Source organism: Pongo abelii, chromosome 13, assembly GCF_028885655.2.
Source record: "Pongo abelii isolate AG06213 chromosome 13, NHGRI_mPonAbe1-v2.0_pri, whole genome shotgun sequence".
Classification (NCBI taxonomy): Eukaryota; Metazoa; Chordata; class Mammalia; order Primates; family Hominidae; genus Pongo; species Pongo abelii.
This window is the reverse complement of record NC_071998.2, coordinates 29736503-29752712: the sequence shown is the minus strand read 5'-3', so window position 1 is coordinate 29752712 and position 16210 is coordinate 29736503. Positions and strand designations below refer to the sequence as shown.

General features: G+C 37.5%; 1 protein-coding gene across 1 annotated transcript in view; it reads right to left on the bottom strand.

Annotated features, from left to right (window-relative positions):
• LINGO2 (leucine rich repeat and Ig domain containing 2) overlaps positions 1 to 15781 on the bottom strand; it is a 368880-nt gene extending 353099 nt beyond the window's left edge. The window contains exon 1 of the mRNA XM_054519778.2: positions 15690 to 15781. The gene's annotated coding sequence lies outside the window, so the exon portion shown is untranslated. The remainder of the gene's footprint in view (positions 1 to 15689) is intronic.
• Positions 15782 to 16210: the final 429 nt, after the last annotated feature.

Here is a 16210-nt window from a genome sequence, read left to right as displayed (position 1 = left end):
GGGTATAGGTAATTTAATATCAGTAAGTATTAAAACATTTACTGATCTTTACAGCCTAGCTAAATTACAGTAACATAGAATCATGAAAAGGCATTTAAACTCTTAAAACTTTTTAATAATAATTAGTTTTCCATCTACTTTGAATTGCCCATATAAATACTATTATTTTTATGAAGTCACATTTTTGAGTCACATTTGAATACCATCTGCAATATTTCCAGTGCTGAAGATAGAATTTTTATTTTCAATCCTGATAATTTACATCATATTTGCCAGCCCACAACAGTTTTCTAGGTTTTCTGGAACTCGTTGTTCTTTTCTCCCATCCCGTAATGGCATTTCGGCTAAATAAAGGCAAAAAGAGAAGTAGGCTTTGATTTCCAGTTATCAAAATTGACAAAGAATTATGTGATTTAGTCTTGATATAATTGAAAAGAAAAGGCTTATGTTCATGTATACATGCCAGCTCTGTGAGAATCAAATGTTCTGAGAACACAGAGATGAATAAGACCTGGTCCCCCTTAGAGGTCCCCCTCTTAGAAGAGACTTTATGAGGATTATTTGTCTTCAGCAGTATGTTCATCTCACATTCTAGTGAGATGAACAGATGTAGAAGAAGTATGTGCAAGGGGCCAGGAAGGACAAATATAAGCCAGATGTATAGGGCAGGAGAGGACAAACATTGTGGAATAACAATGAGGCAAAAGGCAAGGCATAGGCATAGCAGGCGTGAGTCTTGAGAGAAAGAAATTTGATGTTGAAGAATTTCCCATAATACATTAAGATATAAGTGCTTTATCCCTAAGGGTTTAGTGATGATATGTTGAGATTTGCTTTGTGTGTGGGTTTTAAATGGGTAGAAGACAAAATCAAAGTCATGGAGACTTATGAAACGAGTACTGCAGGAAAACATTTTTTCAAAGAAAGAGATGATTGTAGGAATGTAGGTGAGAAAGTATTGGACCCAAACTATAGGTGTGGCTTTAGACCTAGAGAGGAGAAAATAGATTGAAAGGGATACTTCAAAAACAGAAAGGATGTAGTGATGGTGAGATATGACAAGAGAAATAGAGAGACAGAGATGGTTCCCAGGTGGAGCGACTTCAGATGATGGTAGGGCAAGTTTGTGAGCGTACATGATATTTCACTTTTCTCCAAGTTAATTGTGAAGTATTTGTGAGATATCATTATAAAGACCAACAACAAAACTCAGTACATTTTCAGTTCCAAATAAATGATGTAGTATATGAGTGCTACTACTATTGGATAATCTAGCTCCACGTGGACTGCTCAGGTGTTGGTGTCTGAGTTTCAGGTATAGCTGCAGCAACAGCAGCAAGGATGGGCTTGAGGGCTTCTTCTGATCTATTATGAAGTTTATCTGAGGACATAATTTCCCATAGTAACAATTGCAATATAGTCACCCTTAATGAGTTGCTATGCTATCTGTGGTATAAGATCTAAGAGTCCTTGTCTTTGACTGAAATAGATTATAACTTGAAGGTGGTTTTTCCAGAAGAGCTCCATGGCTCCTGTGATGTACATATACTCCTTATCAATAGATGAAATGTTGAAACCCATAGCTTCTCACCCAACTCTTGCTACCGCCCTCCCAAATTTGGCTCTTGAAACTTCTTTTCTGGATGGCTTCTAATTCCTTACTACTTTCCCACTTTATTCAGGCCTTTATCTCAAATCTTACCATGTCTTGCTCAATCTCTATTGACATATTTATTGAATAAATGATTAAAATGAGTAAATAATTAACAAAAGCTAAATTTATCTGGCTTAGGTTTCCTTAAATGAGTGTTCCATTTATTTTCTTCATAACCAAACATTTCAGTAGCTTTCCATTGGATAGATTCAGAATTCAGATTCAGCCAATTTTACCCTGAAATTTAAAGGCATTCCACAATCTTCTTCCCAGTTACCTTCTGAAACATCTCTTTCTGTACTTGTTCTTGCAAATGCTTCCATACAACCAAAGGATGTATTTACTTTTCCCTGAATAAGCCACATGTTTTTCTCCTGAACCTCTGCTCTCATCACATTGTTTGGCCAAAATGTCCCACCACATCTTCCCTACTCTTCTGTATTCTCACCCTTTTTTTGAGGCCAGACTCTGACTCCACCTTCCTCATAGTTTCCATGAAGCTTCCGGTTCACCATGACCTCTTTTTTCTCTGAATTGCTGTAATTCTTATCATCTACCCAAGCTCCTGACCGTCATATACAGTGCTGCCTTTTTTATTTTTCCTTTACATAATGTCACATGTCAGCTCTGCTTGTCATTGGCATCATAAACTCCCTGAGGGTAAAGTTAACATTTAAGAGTAGATATTATCTTTAATGCATCTGGAAGTGAAAACAGACAGAAATGGAAACTTTTTCTTGTGGCCCAGTGCCTATGCAAAAAAAGACTCTCACCTCAGTAAAATCCTCTTGCTGATGGTGTCGGTGATGCAGCCTGGTACTAACTGGCTTTGGCTTAACAATTAGGCTGCACTTTGAATGTCTCAAATTCTACTACCAAAAGTATGAAAGTCAGATTGTGTTGTAAAAGCTAATTCTTCAGTAAAAGGAATTGAATCTATTGAAGTTGCCTTAAAACTACAATGTCTCTCTGGTCATTAGCAGGAATTCTCCCTGCTTCTGAAGAGAGTCATATCCAGAATTTGCTTTAATAAAAAAGAAAAAAAAAAGAAAAGTAAAAGCTCATTGATGACAACATCTCTAAAGAGGGGATAGCTACTATATGTGATGATCTGTTTAGATTTAAAGACATGGACACCCCAAGAAGAAAATGTTAGCATGTTCACAAGCAGGGGAAAGGAGAGACGAAGGAGAATAAGGTCTTTGGGGAAGGGAGAAAAGAAGAAGGAAGGAAGAGAGGAAAGAAGCAAGAAAGAGAGCAGAGAGAGAAAAGAGAATAAGAACGTATTTGGTCAAAGTTTACATTTTTTTTTTTTTTTTTTTTGAGACGGAGTCTTGCTCTTTCGCCCAGGCTGGAGTGCAGTGGTGCAATCTCGGCTCACTGCAAGCTCCACCTCCCGGGTTCACGCCATTCTCCCACCTCAGCCTCCCAAGTAGCTGGGACTACAGGCACCCACCACCACGCCCGGCTAATTTTTTCTATTTTTAGTAGAGATGGCGTTTCACCATTTACAGGATGGTCTCAATCTCCTGACCTCCTGATCCACCCGCCTCGGCCTCCCAAAGTGCTGGGATTACAGGCGTGAGCCACCGCACCCACCCAGCCAAGGCTTACATTCTTAACACGAGTTGTGAGCTGAGGTAAAAAAAAAATTTAATACCATTCACTTTCCTTTTATTACCAACCGTTCTCTAATTATTCAAGAAAGGAGTGAGCCCCTGTGGCAGGTAAACCTAAACTCTTTCTGTTTCAGTCCATACTCAGGAACAGTCCTTATCATAAATTAACACACTTGCAAAATGTATTTGGCTACAAAGCCCTTTGTAGATGGAACACATACCTCCAGACCAGTGGTCCACAGAACACATGCTGGAAAACAATCCATTCAATCACTCTGGTACTTAGAGGAAGAAAAATCCTATTTAGATGAATACTAAAGTATTATTCAAATAACTTTTAACTTGGCCCTTTAGGTAATTCTTCAATAAGTCATGGGTATATACATTTACATACAAAATTATGCCAAGAATTATACATGAAGTGTGTCCATAGATGTATTGTTCTTTGGTGAAAAGGAAAACCAGATGATTGTTGACATTATCATCAGCAAACACTTGTTTAGAATCAGGCCTATAATATCACTAGTAGCAATGGGCCTTCCATAAAAAGAAATACTAAGGATTTTAAGTCTTAAGCTGCTTTCAAATTCATGGAAAAGCAAAACATACACACAGAACAAAAAGTAAATTATACAATATCATAGAAATGTATTTTATAGTAGAGCAAATAGCACACATGTATAATGGCATAGGGATTGGATTATTAATTTTAGAAAATGAAAACCAGGTTAATATAATGAAAACTGATAGATTTTATAAAGAGGATATTTTGGGAGAAAAACTCACACATGTATTAGCTGTGTGAGCTTGGTAAATTACATTCCTTTCTATGTCTCAGCTTCTTCATCTTGAATATATTTACAACCATGTCTACATTTCAGAGTACACATACCTTTGTATAAAATACGTGTATTAAGGCTGATATTTAATTTAGGGTAGTTATTATTATTATTTTATTGCTATTGTCATGTTAGATTTAATAGAAAGATACATGATATATTCAGGTACTGGTTACTTTTCCTTACCTATTTCTGAAGAAGAGACTTTATGAAGATTGTCTGTCTTCAGCAGTATGTTATTTTCATGCTAAACTTTATCCTTAGAATGAGTATATTATTTATAATAAAATGTTCCATTTGCTCACTCAGGGATTTCCTAACCACTCAGTTCAAACCTCTTGCAAATATTTTATCAAATTGTTAGCCTCTGGCATGACTCTGCTTGGCTTTCAATCAACTCCGTAGTCTATTATATCAGTGCTACTTTCCCAACTGCAGTACATCCCTGAATCTCTTTCCCTTCCAATGTCTGCTTCCTCTGCACCTTACTGAGGGGAAAAGTGAGCTGCTGAGAGAAGATTTCCAGTCCTCCTTTGTTTCAGATGCCGACTTTGCTGATGTTGGGTGAATTCACTTCCTCCCACTGTAGTTTTCCCATTTACACTCTCTTTCTTTACACCTCAGATTAAATTGATCTTGTGATGTAGATTCTGCACTCACTGCGAAGACTGGACCAACCCAAAACCAATAGTTTACAGAGCATTAGCTAGAAACTCTTGGGATTATCTGTGTTTATCCCATTTCTTCTCCTAATATGGTTTTAGATGGCATGTTGTAGATGAATGCTGTCAGTTATTTCATAAGTATTATTTTATCATGTTAAATACAGTTTTAATTCTAACTTTTCTTTCAAAATTAATGACAGTCTTTTTAATAAAATACGTGTAATAAAAAAAGGTTAAAAGCATAATTATAGATACTGCTAGATTAATGTCAGGGATTCCCAAAGACCGTTTCTATGAGTATACTTCAAGGTAGTATTTCAAATTAGAGAATTATGTCAACAGAGAAGGATTATTTGTTTGCTACTGTAAAGATATATGTTAACATTTCATTTAGTTTCTTTTAATGCATTTTATGATCCAGAAGACTATAATTTGATAGAAAAACCATTCTGGTAATCTATGGCTGTAAAGAAAATGCTATTTATCTCAAGGCACCAATATGATATGAACTATATTAGATTATTAAGGAGAGCATTACCTCAAAGTCAAAACCCTGACCATAACTCATAGAACTGCCACTATTGTAAGATAGAAATTGTTGATAGAAATGCACTACACAAAGATATCTTCAAAGAGCCTGAAGAAGAACAATGTTTATAAAAGCAAATAATAGTAACTACTACCACAACAAAACACTTATTGAGTGTTTATGAGGTGTCAGGCATTGTGCTAAGCACTGGCCTTGGATTATCTCGCTTACTTCTGGAGACCAAGGTCAAAATATTGTGACATTTGGCTTTAAACAAATGAACTTCTAGGTAGACCTGCTGATAATATAGACTTCACATCATTATCATCGTTGTCATCATCATCATCATCACAGTAACTTATATATAATGTATCAGATACTTCTCTGAGTATTTTATATCAATGATCTCGTTTAATCCTTACAATTGTCCCATTGGGTCACTACTAATATCTCCATATTACTGATTGGAAATCAAACTCTGAGAGGATACGTTGCCCAAGATCATTTTTTCTGTTTTTTTTTTTTTTTTGAGACTGAGTCTTGCTCTGTCGCCCAGGCTGGAGTGTAGTGGCCTGATCTCAGCTCACTGCAAGCTCCGCCTCCCGGGTTCATGCCATTCTCCTGCCTCAGCCTCCCCAGTAGTAGCTGGGACTACAGGCACCCACCACCATGCCTGGCTAATTTTTTGTATTTTTAGTAGAGACAGGGTTTCACCATGTTAGCCAGGATGGTCTCGATCTCCCAACCTTGTGATCCGCCTGCCTCAGCCTCCCAAAGTGCTGGGATTACAGGCATGAGCCTCTGCGCCCTGCTGCCCAAGATCATTAATTAGTGTCAGAGCTATGATTCAAACCCAGGCCTTACTTAAAGTCAGATAAACTTGATAGTTTATAGGTCAATCACAACTTATTATAGATTGCCTCCTCAAAGAAGAAAAGGGTAGCTTGCCGGGATGGCAGCATTCTAATAAATTCTACCCAGTAGTACATACCCAACAGCCAGAAAATGGCAAACCCTACTTCTTTCTCCCAATATATGAGACCTTCACAACATGTAGACCTTATTAAGTAAAAATTCAAAGTTTGTGAAAGCTTGTGGAAGAGACCATACTTTATCCATAAAGGCAACACGATACCTAATAAATGCTTTTTCTTGTCCCTTTATTTCAGATTAAATCCTCTATACTATTATGTACTACAAGGGTATGATTATATGTCACTTTGTGATTTTAAAATATCTATTACTTAATAACGGCACTTTAGTTAACCATGAGAGGATAAAGTAGCATTATCTGACAATGGACAGAATGAACCAATTACCAACTGGTCTGACCAACAAGAGAGAGATATGCTTCCTACTGTTAAAAATATAGAAGTGTGACCAGTCAGAATGGCTACTATTAAAAAGTCAAAAAATAACAGATGCTGGCAAGGTTGTGGAGAAAAAGGAATGCTTATACACTATTAGAGGAAGTTTAAATTCGTTCAGTCATTGTGGAAGACAGTATGGAAATTCCTCAAAGACTTAAAGACAGAAATACCATTCAACCCAGCAATCCCATTATTGGGTATATACCCAAAGGAATATAAATCATTCTATTATAAAGACACATGCACACATATATTCCTTGCAGCACTATTCCCACTAGCAAAGATGTGGAATCAACCTAAATGTCCATCAATGATAGACTGAGTAAAGAAAATGTAGTACGTATATACCATGGAATACTATGGAGCCATAAAAAAGGATGACATCATGTTCTTTGCAGGGACATGGAGGAAGCTGGAGTCCATTATCCTTAGCAAACTAACACAGGAATAGAAAACCAAACACCTCATGTTCTCACTTATAAGTGGGAGCTAAATAATGAGAACAAATGGTCACATAGAGGGCAACAACACACAATGGGGCCTTTCAGAAGGTGGAGGGTGGGAGAGGGAGAGGATCAGGAAAAATAACTACTTGGTACTAGCCTTAACACCTGGGCGATGAAATAATCTGTACAACAGCCCCCATGACACCAGTTTACCTGTGTAACAAACCTGCACTTGTACCCCTGAACTTAAAAGTTAAAAAAATATATAAAAGTGTGATGTTAGCACAGGTTTAGATATTCATTCATTCAGTCAGTTACCAGACATGACTATGTATGGGGCTCTGGGGTTAAGTCTTAAGGAAGAAAGACAAAGGCCCTGACCTCAAGCACATTACAGTTTAGTGAAAAATATCACATTTCCCCAAGTCTGCACATTTAGAAACAAGTTCTTAGATTATTTTCAGACCACAAGAGAACTTCTCTGAAAATACATGAACCAATCATACAAAAAATACTGACTCTGATGTACTACTAAGGAGCCGTACAACAATGGTAATTTTCAATAAAATAACTGAAGTGAAAATGATGCTCTGAGTTAGGAGATTCTTCTACCAGAGGTGTTAATGTGCTCCAGCTCATTAGAGGATTATATCAAATAAAGCTGAACTGATGTTCACTTTTTTGTGTGTTTTGTGTCTTCTTTAGGCTCCTTCCCCCAGTTATTTTCTATATCCTTAAATTGTCCCCTATTATTTTGACCACATATGCACTGTAATGGAAAGAACATGATACATTCAGCAGAATTACTTAATTAGGTTTTTGTGAGCAGTATGTGCCAAGTAGGCTAGGTTTGCTTTCTAGTCATAAAAATGTGCCCGCAATGCATGCCGTGTTCTCGCGGAGGAAACACAGTGATTGATGTGATGATAAAATGATGAAGGGAAGGATAAAGCCAGAGAGAAAAATGTCTCAAAAGGGAAATAAAGTAGGGTAGCAGCTGCCCCCATGTTAATTGAAGCATAAATTTCAGAAGCAGGATCTGAGATTTAATTTCAAGCATACAATGAGAGAGAGTTTGTGTGTGCGTGTGTGTGCGCACTTGTGCGCATATGTGCACTGCTGTGATAAAAAACACCCAAGCTCTTTTCATCCTTTGCATGAAGGGTTTTAAAGTCAGTTTTATAAAGGAAAAAGTTGCAACTGTAGAAATGTATTGATTTTCATTGGAAGACGTTTATTTAGTCAGCATTTAACAGAGAATAACAGAATCCGTGAAGGACAAGTGTTCCAGGCACTACAGATACAATAGGCTAGAAACCACACATTTCTGCACTCATGGACCTGAACGCTCTTAGTTTATCATTTCTTTCTGTACATATCTTCCCTACTTCCGCCCCACCCTTTGCCATAATCTTTTAAAAATATATATATATATAAATGGTTTCATTTTCACTTTTAACACCACCATAGCTGTGCATGCAAAAACACTGCAGTCTAGCCACTCCTTATACATCCAGCCACTTCTTGCATCTCTCCCGATATCACAATTTCAAGCTTTCCATTCCTCAAACATAACGTTTATTTTTACATAATGGCGACTTTGTCAGACTGTACTCTGAGCCTCAAATACCTTCATACCAGTTTCCCATCAATTAAAACTCCCTCCATTTGATTGCAGTGCAGCTGAAATCCCTCTTAAGCTTCATGCTTTTTAATATTTCTAACAGTTTTAACAGTCCTTCATGTTAATTTCTGGGTAATTTTGCTTGGAATATGTCATTAAAGCGCTCAGTTCATTTGTCCTGAAACGAGCTGTTCATATCTCTGTTTATATGGCTTGTTATTTTGTTGTTGTTTTTTCTTCGGTAGGCGTGAACTACTTGAGGACAGGGCAGGGAGGCTGCTAATTTGTTTCTGGCCACATGCTGTTTTACATGTGTTAGGCTTTTAAAAAGTGTTTAGAGGGCAAACAAATATGCAGCCAGAAAGTATTTAAGAGTCACATGAGATTTTTCATGAGGGAATCAGCTGCCTCACTAAATTCTCAAGATTTTATTTCAGAAGATCTAAGAATGTGAAGAGTTACGTAGGTGAGAATGCCCACTGCTCTCTGCAGAGAGCAAGGGATGTATTGCATACACAGGTGCTATTTAAGTATTTTTCATGAATCGCCTTGGGGAAGGCATAGCCCATTAATGGGGTATACCATTATCAGGAATGTTTTCAGAGATCTCATCTTTTATATCCTGTCTTTATAGCTTAATGTTGCTTCTATGTATGAGCCTATAGTAATGTAATCCTAAGCTTGGCAAATCTTTACTTTAAAAAATGCTTTAAGAAAGAAAAATTGCTTCCAAGCTTAGGAACAGTACAAATTTTTATAGCTTTGTTATAAACTTCTGAGAAACAGAATTAGGACATCTTGACACTCTACCTTATGGACAAGCTAATATACATCACCATAAAATAATGTGACTGCCATTCATACAACAGAGAACAAAAATAAATTTAAAACTAATGTAAACTATAAAACTATAATACATAAATTTTCTGTTCATTTTAAAACACTTAACCTTTAACTGTGAAAATATATTAATTCGCTGTCACATCTTTTATATTCCAGAGGACACTTCTAAATCATATATTTGTATACAGAAAAGTGGAATGGACTATCTCTGTACATCCTGATTAGCAGGATTCACTTTGAAGGGCTATGTGAGGAGAAGTTTTGCGTTATAACATTTGGATCAAAATTATTTGTCCATTTTCCCCATACTTATGACTTATACAGTTCAGAAAGATAAAGTATTCCAAAGAAAGAAAGTGCATATCTCACAAACAGGGGAGCTCTTCCTTTGTGACAAGATAATTATTAATTGCATTATCTTATGATTATTTACCTTCAAAACAGACTTAATTTTATCTCTCTTTTAAAAAGTTGTTCTTTCTATACTCAATTTGAGCTAATGTGTTATCAAAATCTAGGGCAATATTCAGAGTTTTGACCTGTAATGGACTAAATATCCCAATATTTAAATTGCTTAATTAGCTACTCTTGCACTGAAGCATCTTCTCTCTCCAGTCTCTCCCCTTCTGGAAATAGTACCCCACTCTCCTGGGCACTCAGGCTAGAAACCAGGAAGCAGGGCAAAGAGGTATTCCCTCCACATTGTAATTCAGGAATGCCAGAAAATTGTCTTCTCCTTTCGTCATGCCCTTCATACAAATTCCTCCTGGCTCACTGATGCCTGAAATTCTATCATTTATTGCTTTGGCTCACAGCCAGGAGAAGGGATGCCAGGAAGCCATGTACATGTCTTCCTTTCTAGTGTTGCCCTGGTGCCAGGCACTCTGCTATTGACTCTCCATCATTCTTCTGCATTACATCTTTTTCTAAGTGAGGGAACCAAAGCTCAGAGAAGTTAAGTAATGTTGTTAGGGTCACAAAGCAGATCGATAGAAGATATGACAACTGAACCCAAATTGAGTTGACTCCCAAATCTGTGATTTAGCTACTATTCTAGGCTAATATGTATGTGGGCCTAGTATTGGTCTTACTGGTTACTTGTTTTCAGGACAAATCAGTGGAGCACCTGACGAAAGTGCCCTACCCAAATCAACTTACGCCTCACCACTGCAGTGCACTCGGCAAGAATTTGGACTGCCTGAGTCATTCTCTGGCTCCTGCTCTCTCCAGCAATGCTAATATGGCAGACTAAAAGTGTTACAGAAACACCAGGGGACTCAGTCTAGGTCCTGCTGCTCGCTGCACAGAAAGCCAATCACTGACACAACAATATCGCCAAGGAAGAAGGCTTTAATTGGGTGCTACAGCCGAGGAGATGGGAGCTCAGTCTGAAATCCATGTCCCTGATTGGCTAAAACTAGATGTTTATATAGCAGGGAAGGAATGTAACAATGTGTGAGAAAACAGGAACTGGGGAGGGGCAAGGAAGCAATCATGAGGAGTGAAGGGCCTGGCATCTCATTGTCTGGATGTGGGTATTTAGTGAGTTTCAGTTCTTTGATACTTCATTTTTTTTCAGAGGCCTGAACGTCATTTACTGAGGAAGGAACTCAGAGAAGACAAATGTCAGTTTCAAGCTTTAAGATCAGAAGGGTCAATTTCTATGTGTATCTTAAAAACTATCCATGGGACTATTGGGTCGGTTTCAAAAGCATGGGAGAATTAACTCTCCCACCCCAACCCCAGCAGCCCTCAACAAATGACTGATGAGAATGGTGTATATAAGCTGCAGCTCCCTTGCCTCTTGTGAGGAAAAACCCTGCACTGACTCTCAGAATTGTCCACTGGGATTAGGCTCCAGTTGTCCACTTAATGACACTTTTGATAATACATCCTTTATCAGCTGCCCTTCTTACCCTGTCTCAGTTCCCACCTTACCTATAGATATTTCCTGGCATCCTTTCCAAAACAATCTAATCTATTTGCACTTGAATCTTAGTGTTGGGGTTCCCAAGGTCTGCTTCTTTGGAACCCAAACTAAGGCAATCGGCATCATCCAAAATACAGATTTTCAGGAAGAGAAGGATTGGTGGACTTTGCGATCATCAGGCATTGAAGTGAGCAGAAAAAGAGCTGGGCTGCTCTCATTTGTTCCCAAATCATTACTACATCCACGTGTTCCTTAGCCCATCACTCACAGCCAGGGAGATGGCGTCACTTGTTTGTCTGTGAACAGATATTATGCCAGTTCTAGGGAACAGGGATAATGCAATGAACAAAATGGATAAAATGCTCTGCCCGTATGGAAGTTATAGTCTAATAGCTGTCAAGAGATTTTTTTAAAAGAACCAAATGGATATTCTAGAATGGAATAATACATATCTGAAATGATTTTACAAATTTTATAGGCTTAACTGCAGGAGAAAGGATGAATGAATTTGAAGCCAGATGAAAAGAAATCATTCGAGCTGAAGCAAATAGAGTAAAAATACATTTTTTAACGAACAGAGGCTCAATAATTGTGGGACAATATCTGACATGTAATTCGAATATCAGAATGTGGCAGAATATTTACTTGAGGAAAATGATGGCAGAATTTCCAAATTTGAGAAAAAGTAATTCAACTTGTAGACCCAAGAAACTTGGCAAATTCCAAACAGGATAAATTTAAAGAAAATTACCATTAGGCAAGTCATCAGCAAATTGCTAAAAACCAGAGATAAAGCAGCCAAAGAAAAAAGACACATTGCATATAGGAGAATAATGATCAGAAACAACCAAGGTAGAAGACAGTGGAAAACCATCTTTACAATGCTTATAGGGGGAAGAAAGACCTGTCAACCTAGAATTTCATAACTAGTAAAAGTATCCTGAGTTATCCTGAATGAAGCCAAGTGAGTTATCTGCATCATTTGATCTGTAGAAGCATTTGTTTGGATAAGTTAGGCTCCAACACGTATCAAAGGGACAGCAGAGTGTGACCAGGCGCCAGCCTGCCTGAGTCCAATTTCTGACTCCAGCTCTCATTAGCCAAGTGAACTTGGGCAAGTTTCTCAGTTTCTCTCTGCCTCACTTTCTCATCTCTAACGTGAGGATAACAATAAGATCCACCTCACATGGGTATTTTATGAATTAAGTGAATTATTTTATTTCCAACAGTCTGAGGATTTTCCCGGTATCTTTCTGTTATTGATTTCTAGTGTAATTCCATTATGGTCCAAGAACATATTTTGTATAATGTCAATTATTTTATCTTTATTTTTTAATTTTATTTTTGAGAAGGAGTCTTGCTCTGTCACCCAGGGTGGCGTGCAATGGTGCGATCTCGGCTCACTGCAACCTCCACCTCCTGGGTTCAAGCGATTCTCCTGCCTCAGCCTACTGAGTAGCTGGGATTACAGGTGCCTGCTACCATGCACAGCTAATTTTTGTATTTTTTAGTAGAGATGGGGTTTCGCCATGTTGGTCAGGCTTGTCTCGAACTCCTGATCTCAGGTGATCCACCTGCCTAGGCCTCCCAAAGTGCTAGGATTACAGGCATGAGCCACAACGCCCGGCCCTGATTTTTTTTTTTCTTTTTGAGATGGAATTGTGCTCTGTTGCCCAGGCTGGAGTGCAGTGGCACGATCTCGGCTCACTGCAAACTCTGCCTCCCGGGTTCATGCCATTCTCCTGTCTCAGCCTCCTGAGTAGCTGGGACTACAGGTGCCTGCCACCAGACCTGGATAATTTTTTTTTGTATTTTTAGTAGAGACGGGGTTTCACCATGTTAGCCAGGATAGTCTCAATCTCCTGACCTTGTGATCCGCCTGCCTTGGCCTTCCAAAGTGCTGGGATTACAGGCTTGAGCTAGCACACCCGGCTGGCCCTGATTTTTTAAAAATTATTTTTATTTATTTTTTTATAGACAGGATCTCACTCTGTCACCCAGGCTGGAATGCAGTGGTGCTATCATAGCTCACTGTACCCTCAAACTCTTGGGCTCAAGCAGTCCTCCCACCTCAGCCTCCTAAGTAGCTGGAACTACAAGCACACACCACCATTCTCAACTAATTTTTAAAAATTTTATAGAGATGAGGTCTCACTTTGTTGTCCAGGTTGATCTCAAACTCCTTGTCTCAAGTGATCCCCTCACCTTGACCTCCCAAAGCACTAAGATTACAGGTGTAAGCCTCTGTACCCAGCCACAAATTCTTTTATTTTATTTTTTCTTATTTTTCTTTATTCCCTTTGATATACACAATCAACACACAAATTCTTTTAAATTGTAAATGTCTGTTTAATGACTCAGGATATAGTTTATCTTGGTAAATATTACCTATGCAGTTGAAAAGAATGTATATTTTGTTGTTGGGTGGAGTGTTCTATAAATGTCAACTAGATCCAGTTGATTGATGGTATTGTTCAATCCTTCTAAATCCTTGCTGATTTTCTGTCTGCTGGTTGTAGTACTAAGAGAGGAATGTTAACATCTCCAAAAAAAAATTTTTTTTAAGTTTTTCCTTCTAACTCTGAGGTTTTGACATGTAACCCAATTTTGTGGTAAATGCTGAAACAAAAATAATTAGGATTAACTCTAAGACTTAAAGGTATAAGACTATGGAAGTCTATCCCAAAGTATTTTCGCTACAGTTACGTGTTAGATGCCAATGCTATGAAGCATAGAACTCGGTTGCACTTTCTTCTACTAATGTATGCTGTGTTTTGATGTCCCTTTCATTTACAGACTGTCAGAAGTCTTCTAAATGTGAGTAATCCACTTTGCCACTAAACAAGACAAAAAAATTATTCACCAGCTCAGTTCATCATATAAACATTTCTGCCATGAGATTGGTAATCTACACTATTTCAAAAGATTTTTAAATTTGTAGCTATTTGGGTTTTATACTCTTATGATATCATCTTGTATGCAAATAAGTCATTAGGGAGTTGAAAATTAATGTTTATTAAACTTTAAAAGATTGTTTTCAAACACTTCAGAAGTCTTTATTGATATCCAAATAATTATGTCAGGCTATAATTTACTGACTGAGTTCCATTTACTTTATTTTCAGAAAGTATGAAAGCTATATTTGTAAAAAGCTTAAGGTGCTCAAGCATTAGTGACAAAGAATAATCTCCATCCATTGCTTTCTAAATAAAGGAATTTTACATACTTTTTTCCGTTTCTATTTTCAGAAAGTATGAAAGTTATATTTGTAAAAAGCTTAAGGTGCTCAAGCATTAGTGACAAAGAATAATCTCCATCCATTGCTTTCTAAATAAAGGAATTTTACATACTTTTTTCCATTTCTATACTTGAACTTAAAGAAAATCTTGCTTTGCAAGGCATAAAATTCAAAGAAACTGTTAAAGTTTCGACGGTCTTAGAGTCAGAAGACAATAATAGCTTGTAGTTTCTTCAGGTAATTATTGATAACATATTTAATTTACGTTGTAGGGGAGGAAGCGAGTTAAAGAGAGAGATAAGAAGATCTGACCAAAATATGGTTAATAGCTGGGAAGAGTTTCCAGCATGTAATAGAAAAAGTAGATAAAAGAGTACTTGAATAAGAGTGCAATATTTTAAATCCTCAGAGCCAAAATAATACAGTATGTCATGTGTGAATAGATTTAGAATGATAAATACTTTCAAAGAAATAAAAGACAGAACAATGGTATAATCTTCTGAATTGGAGTAACTTTGAAGCATATTTATAAGATCATATGCCATGAACTGATATTCACTTCCATATTGTGTAAAATATAAATACTTAATGGCAACACTTCCTCTAATGCACCTTCAAAAGTACAACTGTTTATGCCATTAGAGTTCAGAATAGTAGCTTAAAGAGGAAATCTTTATAGTACTGACCTCTACAGTATTCATATGCCTGCATTATGTGTATCTTAAAATAGCTCCTTTCTCCTCCTGAGAGTAAAGGGACTCAATTATTACTATATGCATTCTCCTAAATCCAAGGGAGCCCCATTCTTTAACAACCTGCTCTGTGGACTTAGAAAACAAATAGAAAAGCTATACATTATTCATATATTTTGGCAGCACACTAAAGCCCTTAGAGCAAGTGATAAATGATCAGATGTCTCCCTCGAACCTTACCTGGTTTACTCTTTTGAAAAATCCAACCCTTGCCGTCTCCCACGCAAAGCTCTTGGCCACTGGGTGAAATCCAAGCTGGGTAGTTGATCATGATAATTCCTGCATGTCATGGGCAGCAGCAACTCTCAGAGTCCCACAAGCCAACTGCTTGAAACGAACCTGTAACAAACAAGATATTTCTCCATTTTAATTGAAAAATAGTGAACCATGTCCTAGGTCCAGGAGGCATCACAACTTAATCAATAAGGGAATCATAAAGGAGTGTGTGAGGGACTATAAATGCTTCTCAAGATGCTGATAAACATTAAAACTGGATGACTGAAGTTTATGTGCTACAAAAGGTGTTTTTGCCAAGTGCATGTTCTTCTGCATGTTGTTATTGATCTACTCAAGCCATCAGTTTATTAATGAACATTACTGATATTAAAACTCACACACGCTATATAGTATGTACTGCCTCTTCTTCAGGTAGGTGACCAGTTGGGGTACTCAGAGTATTTTTCTACTTTACCCATAATATT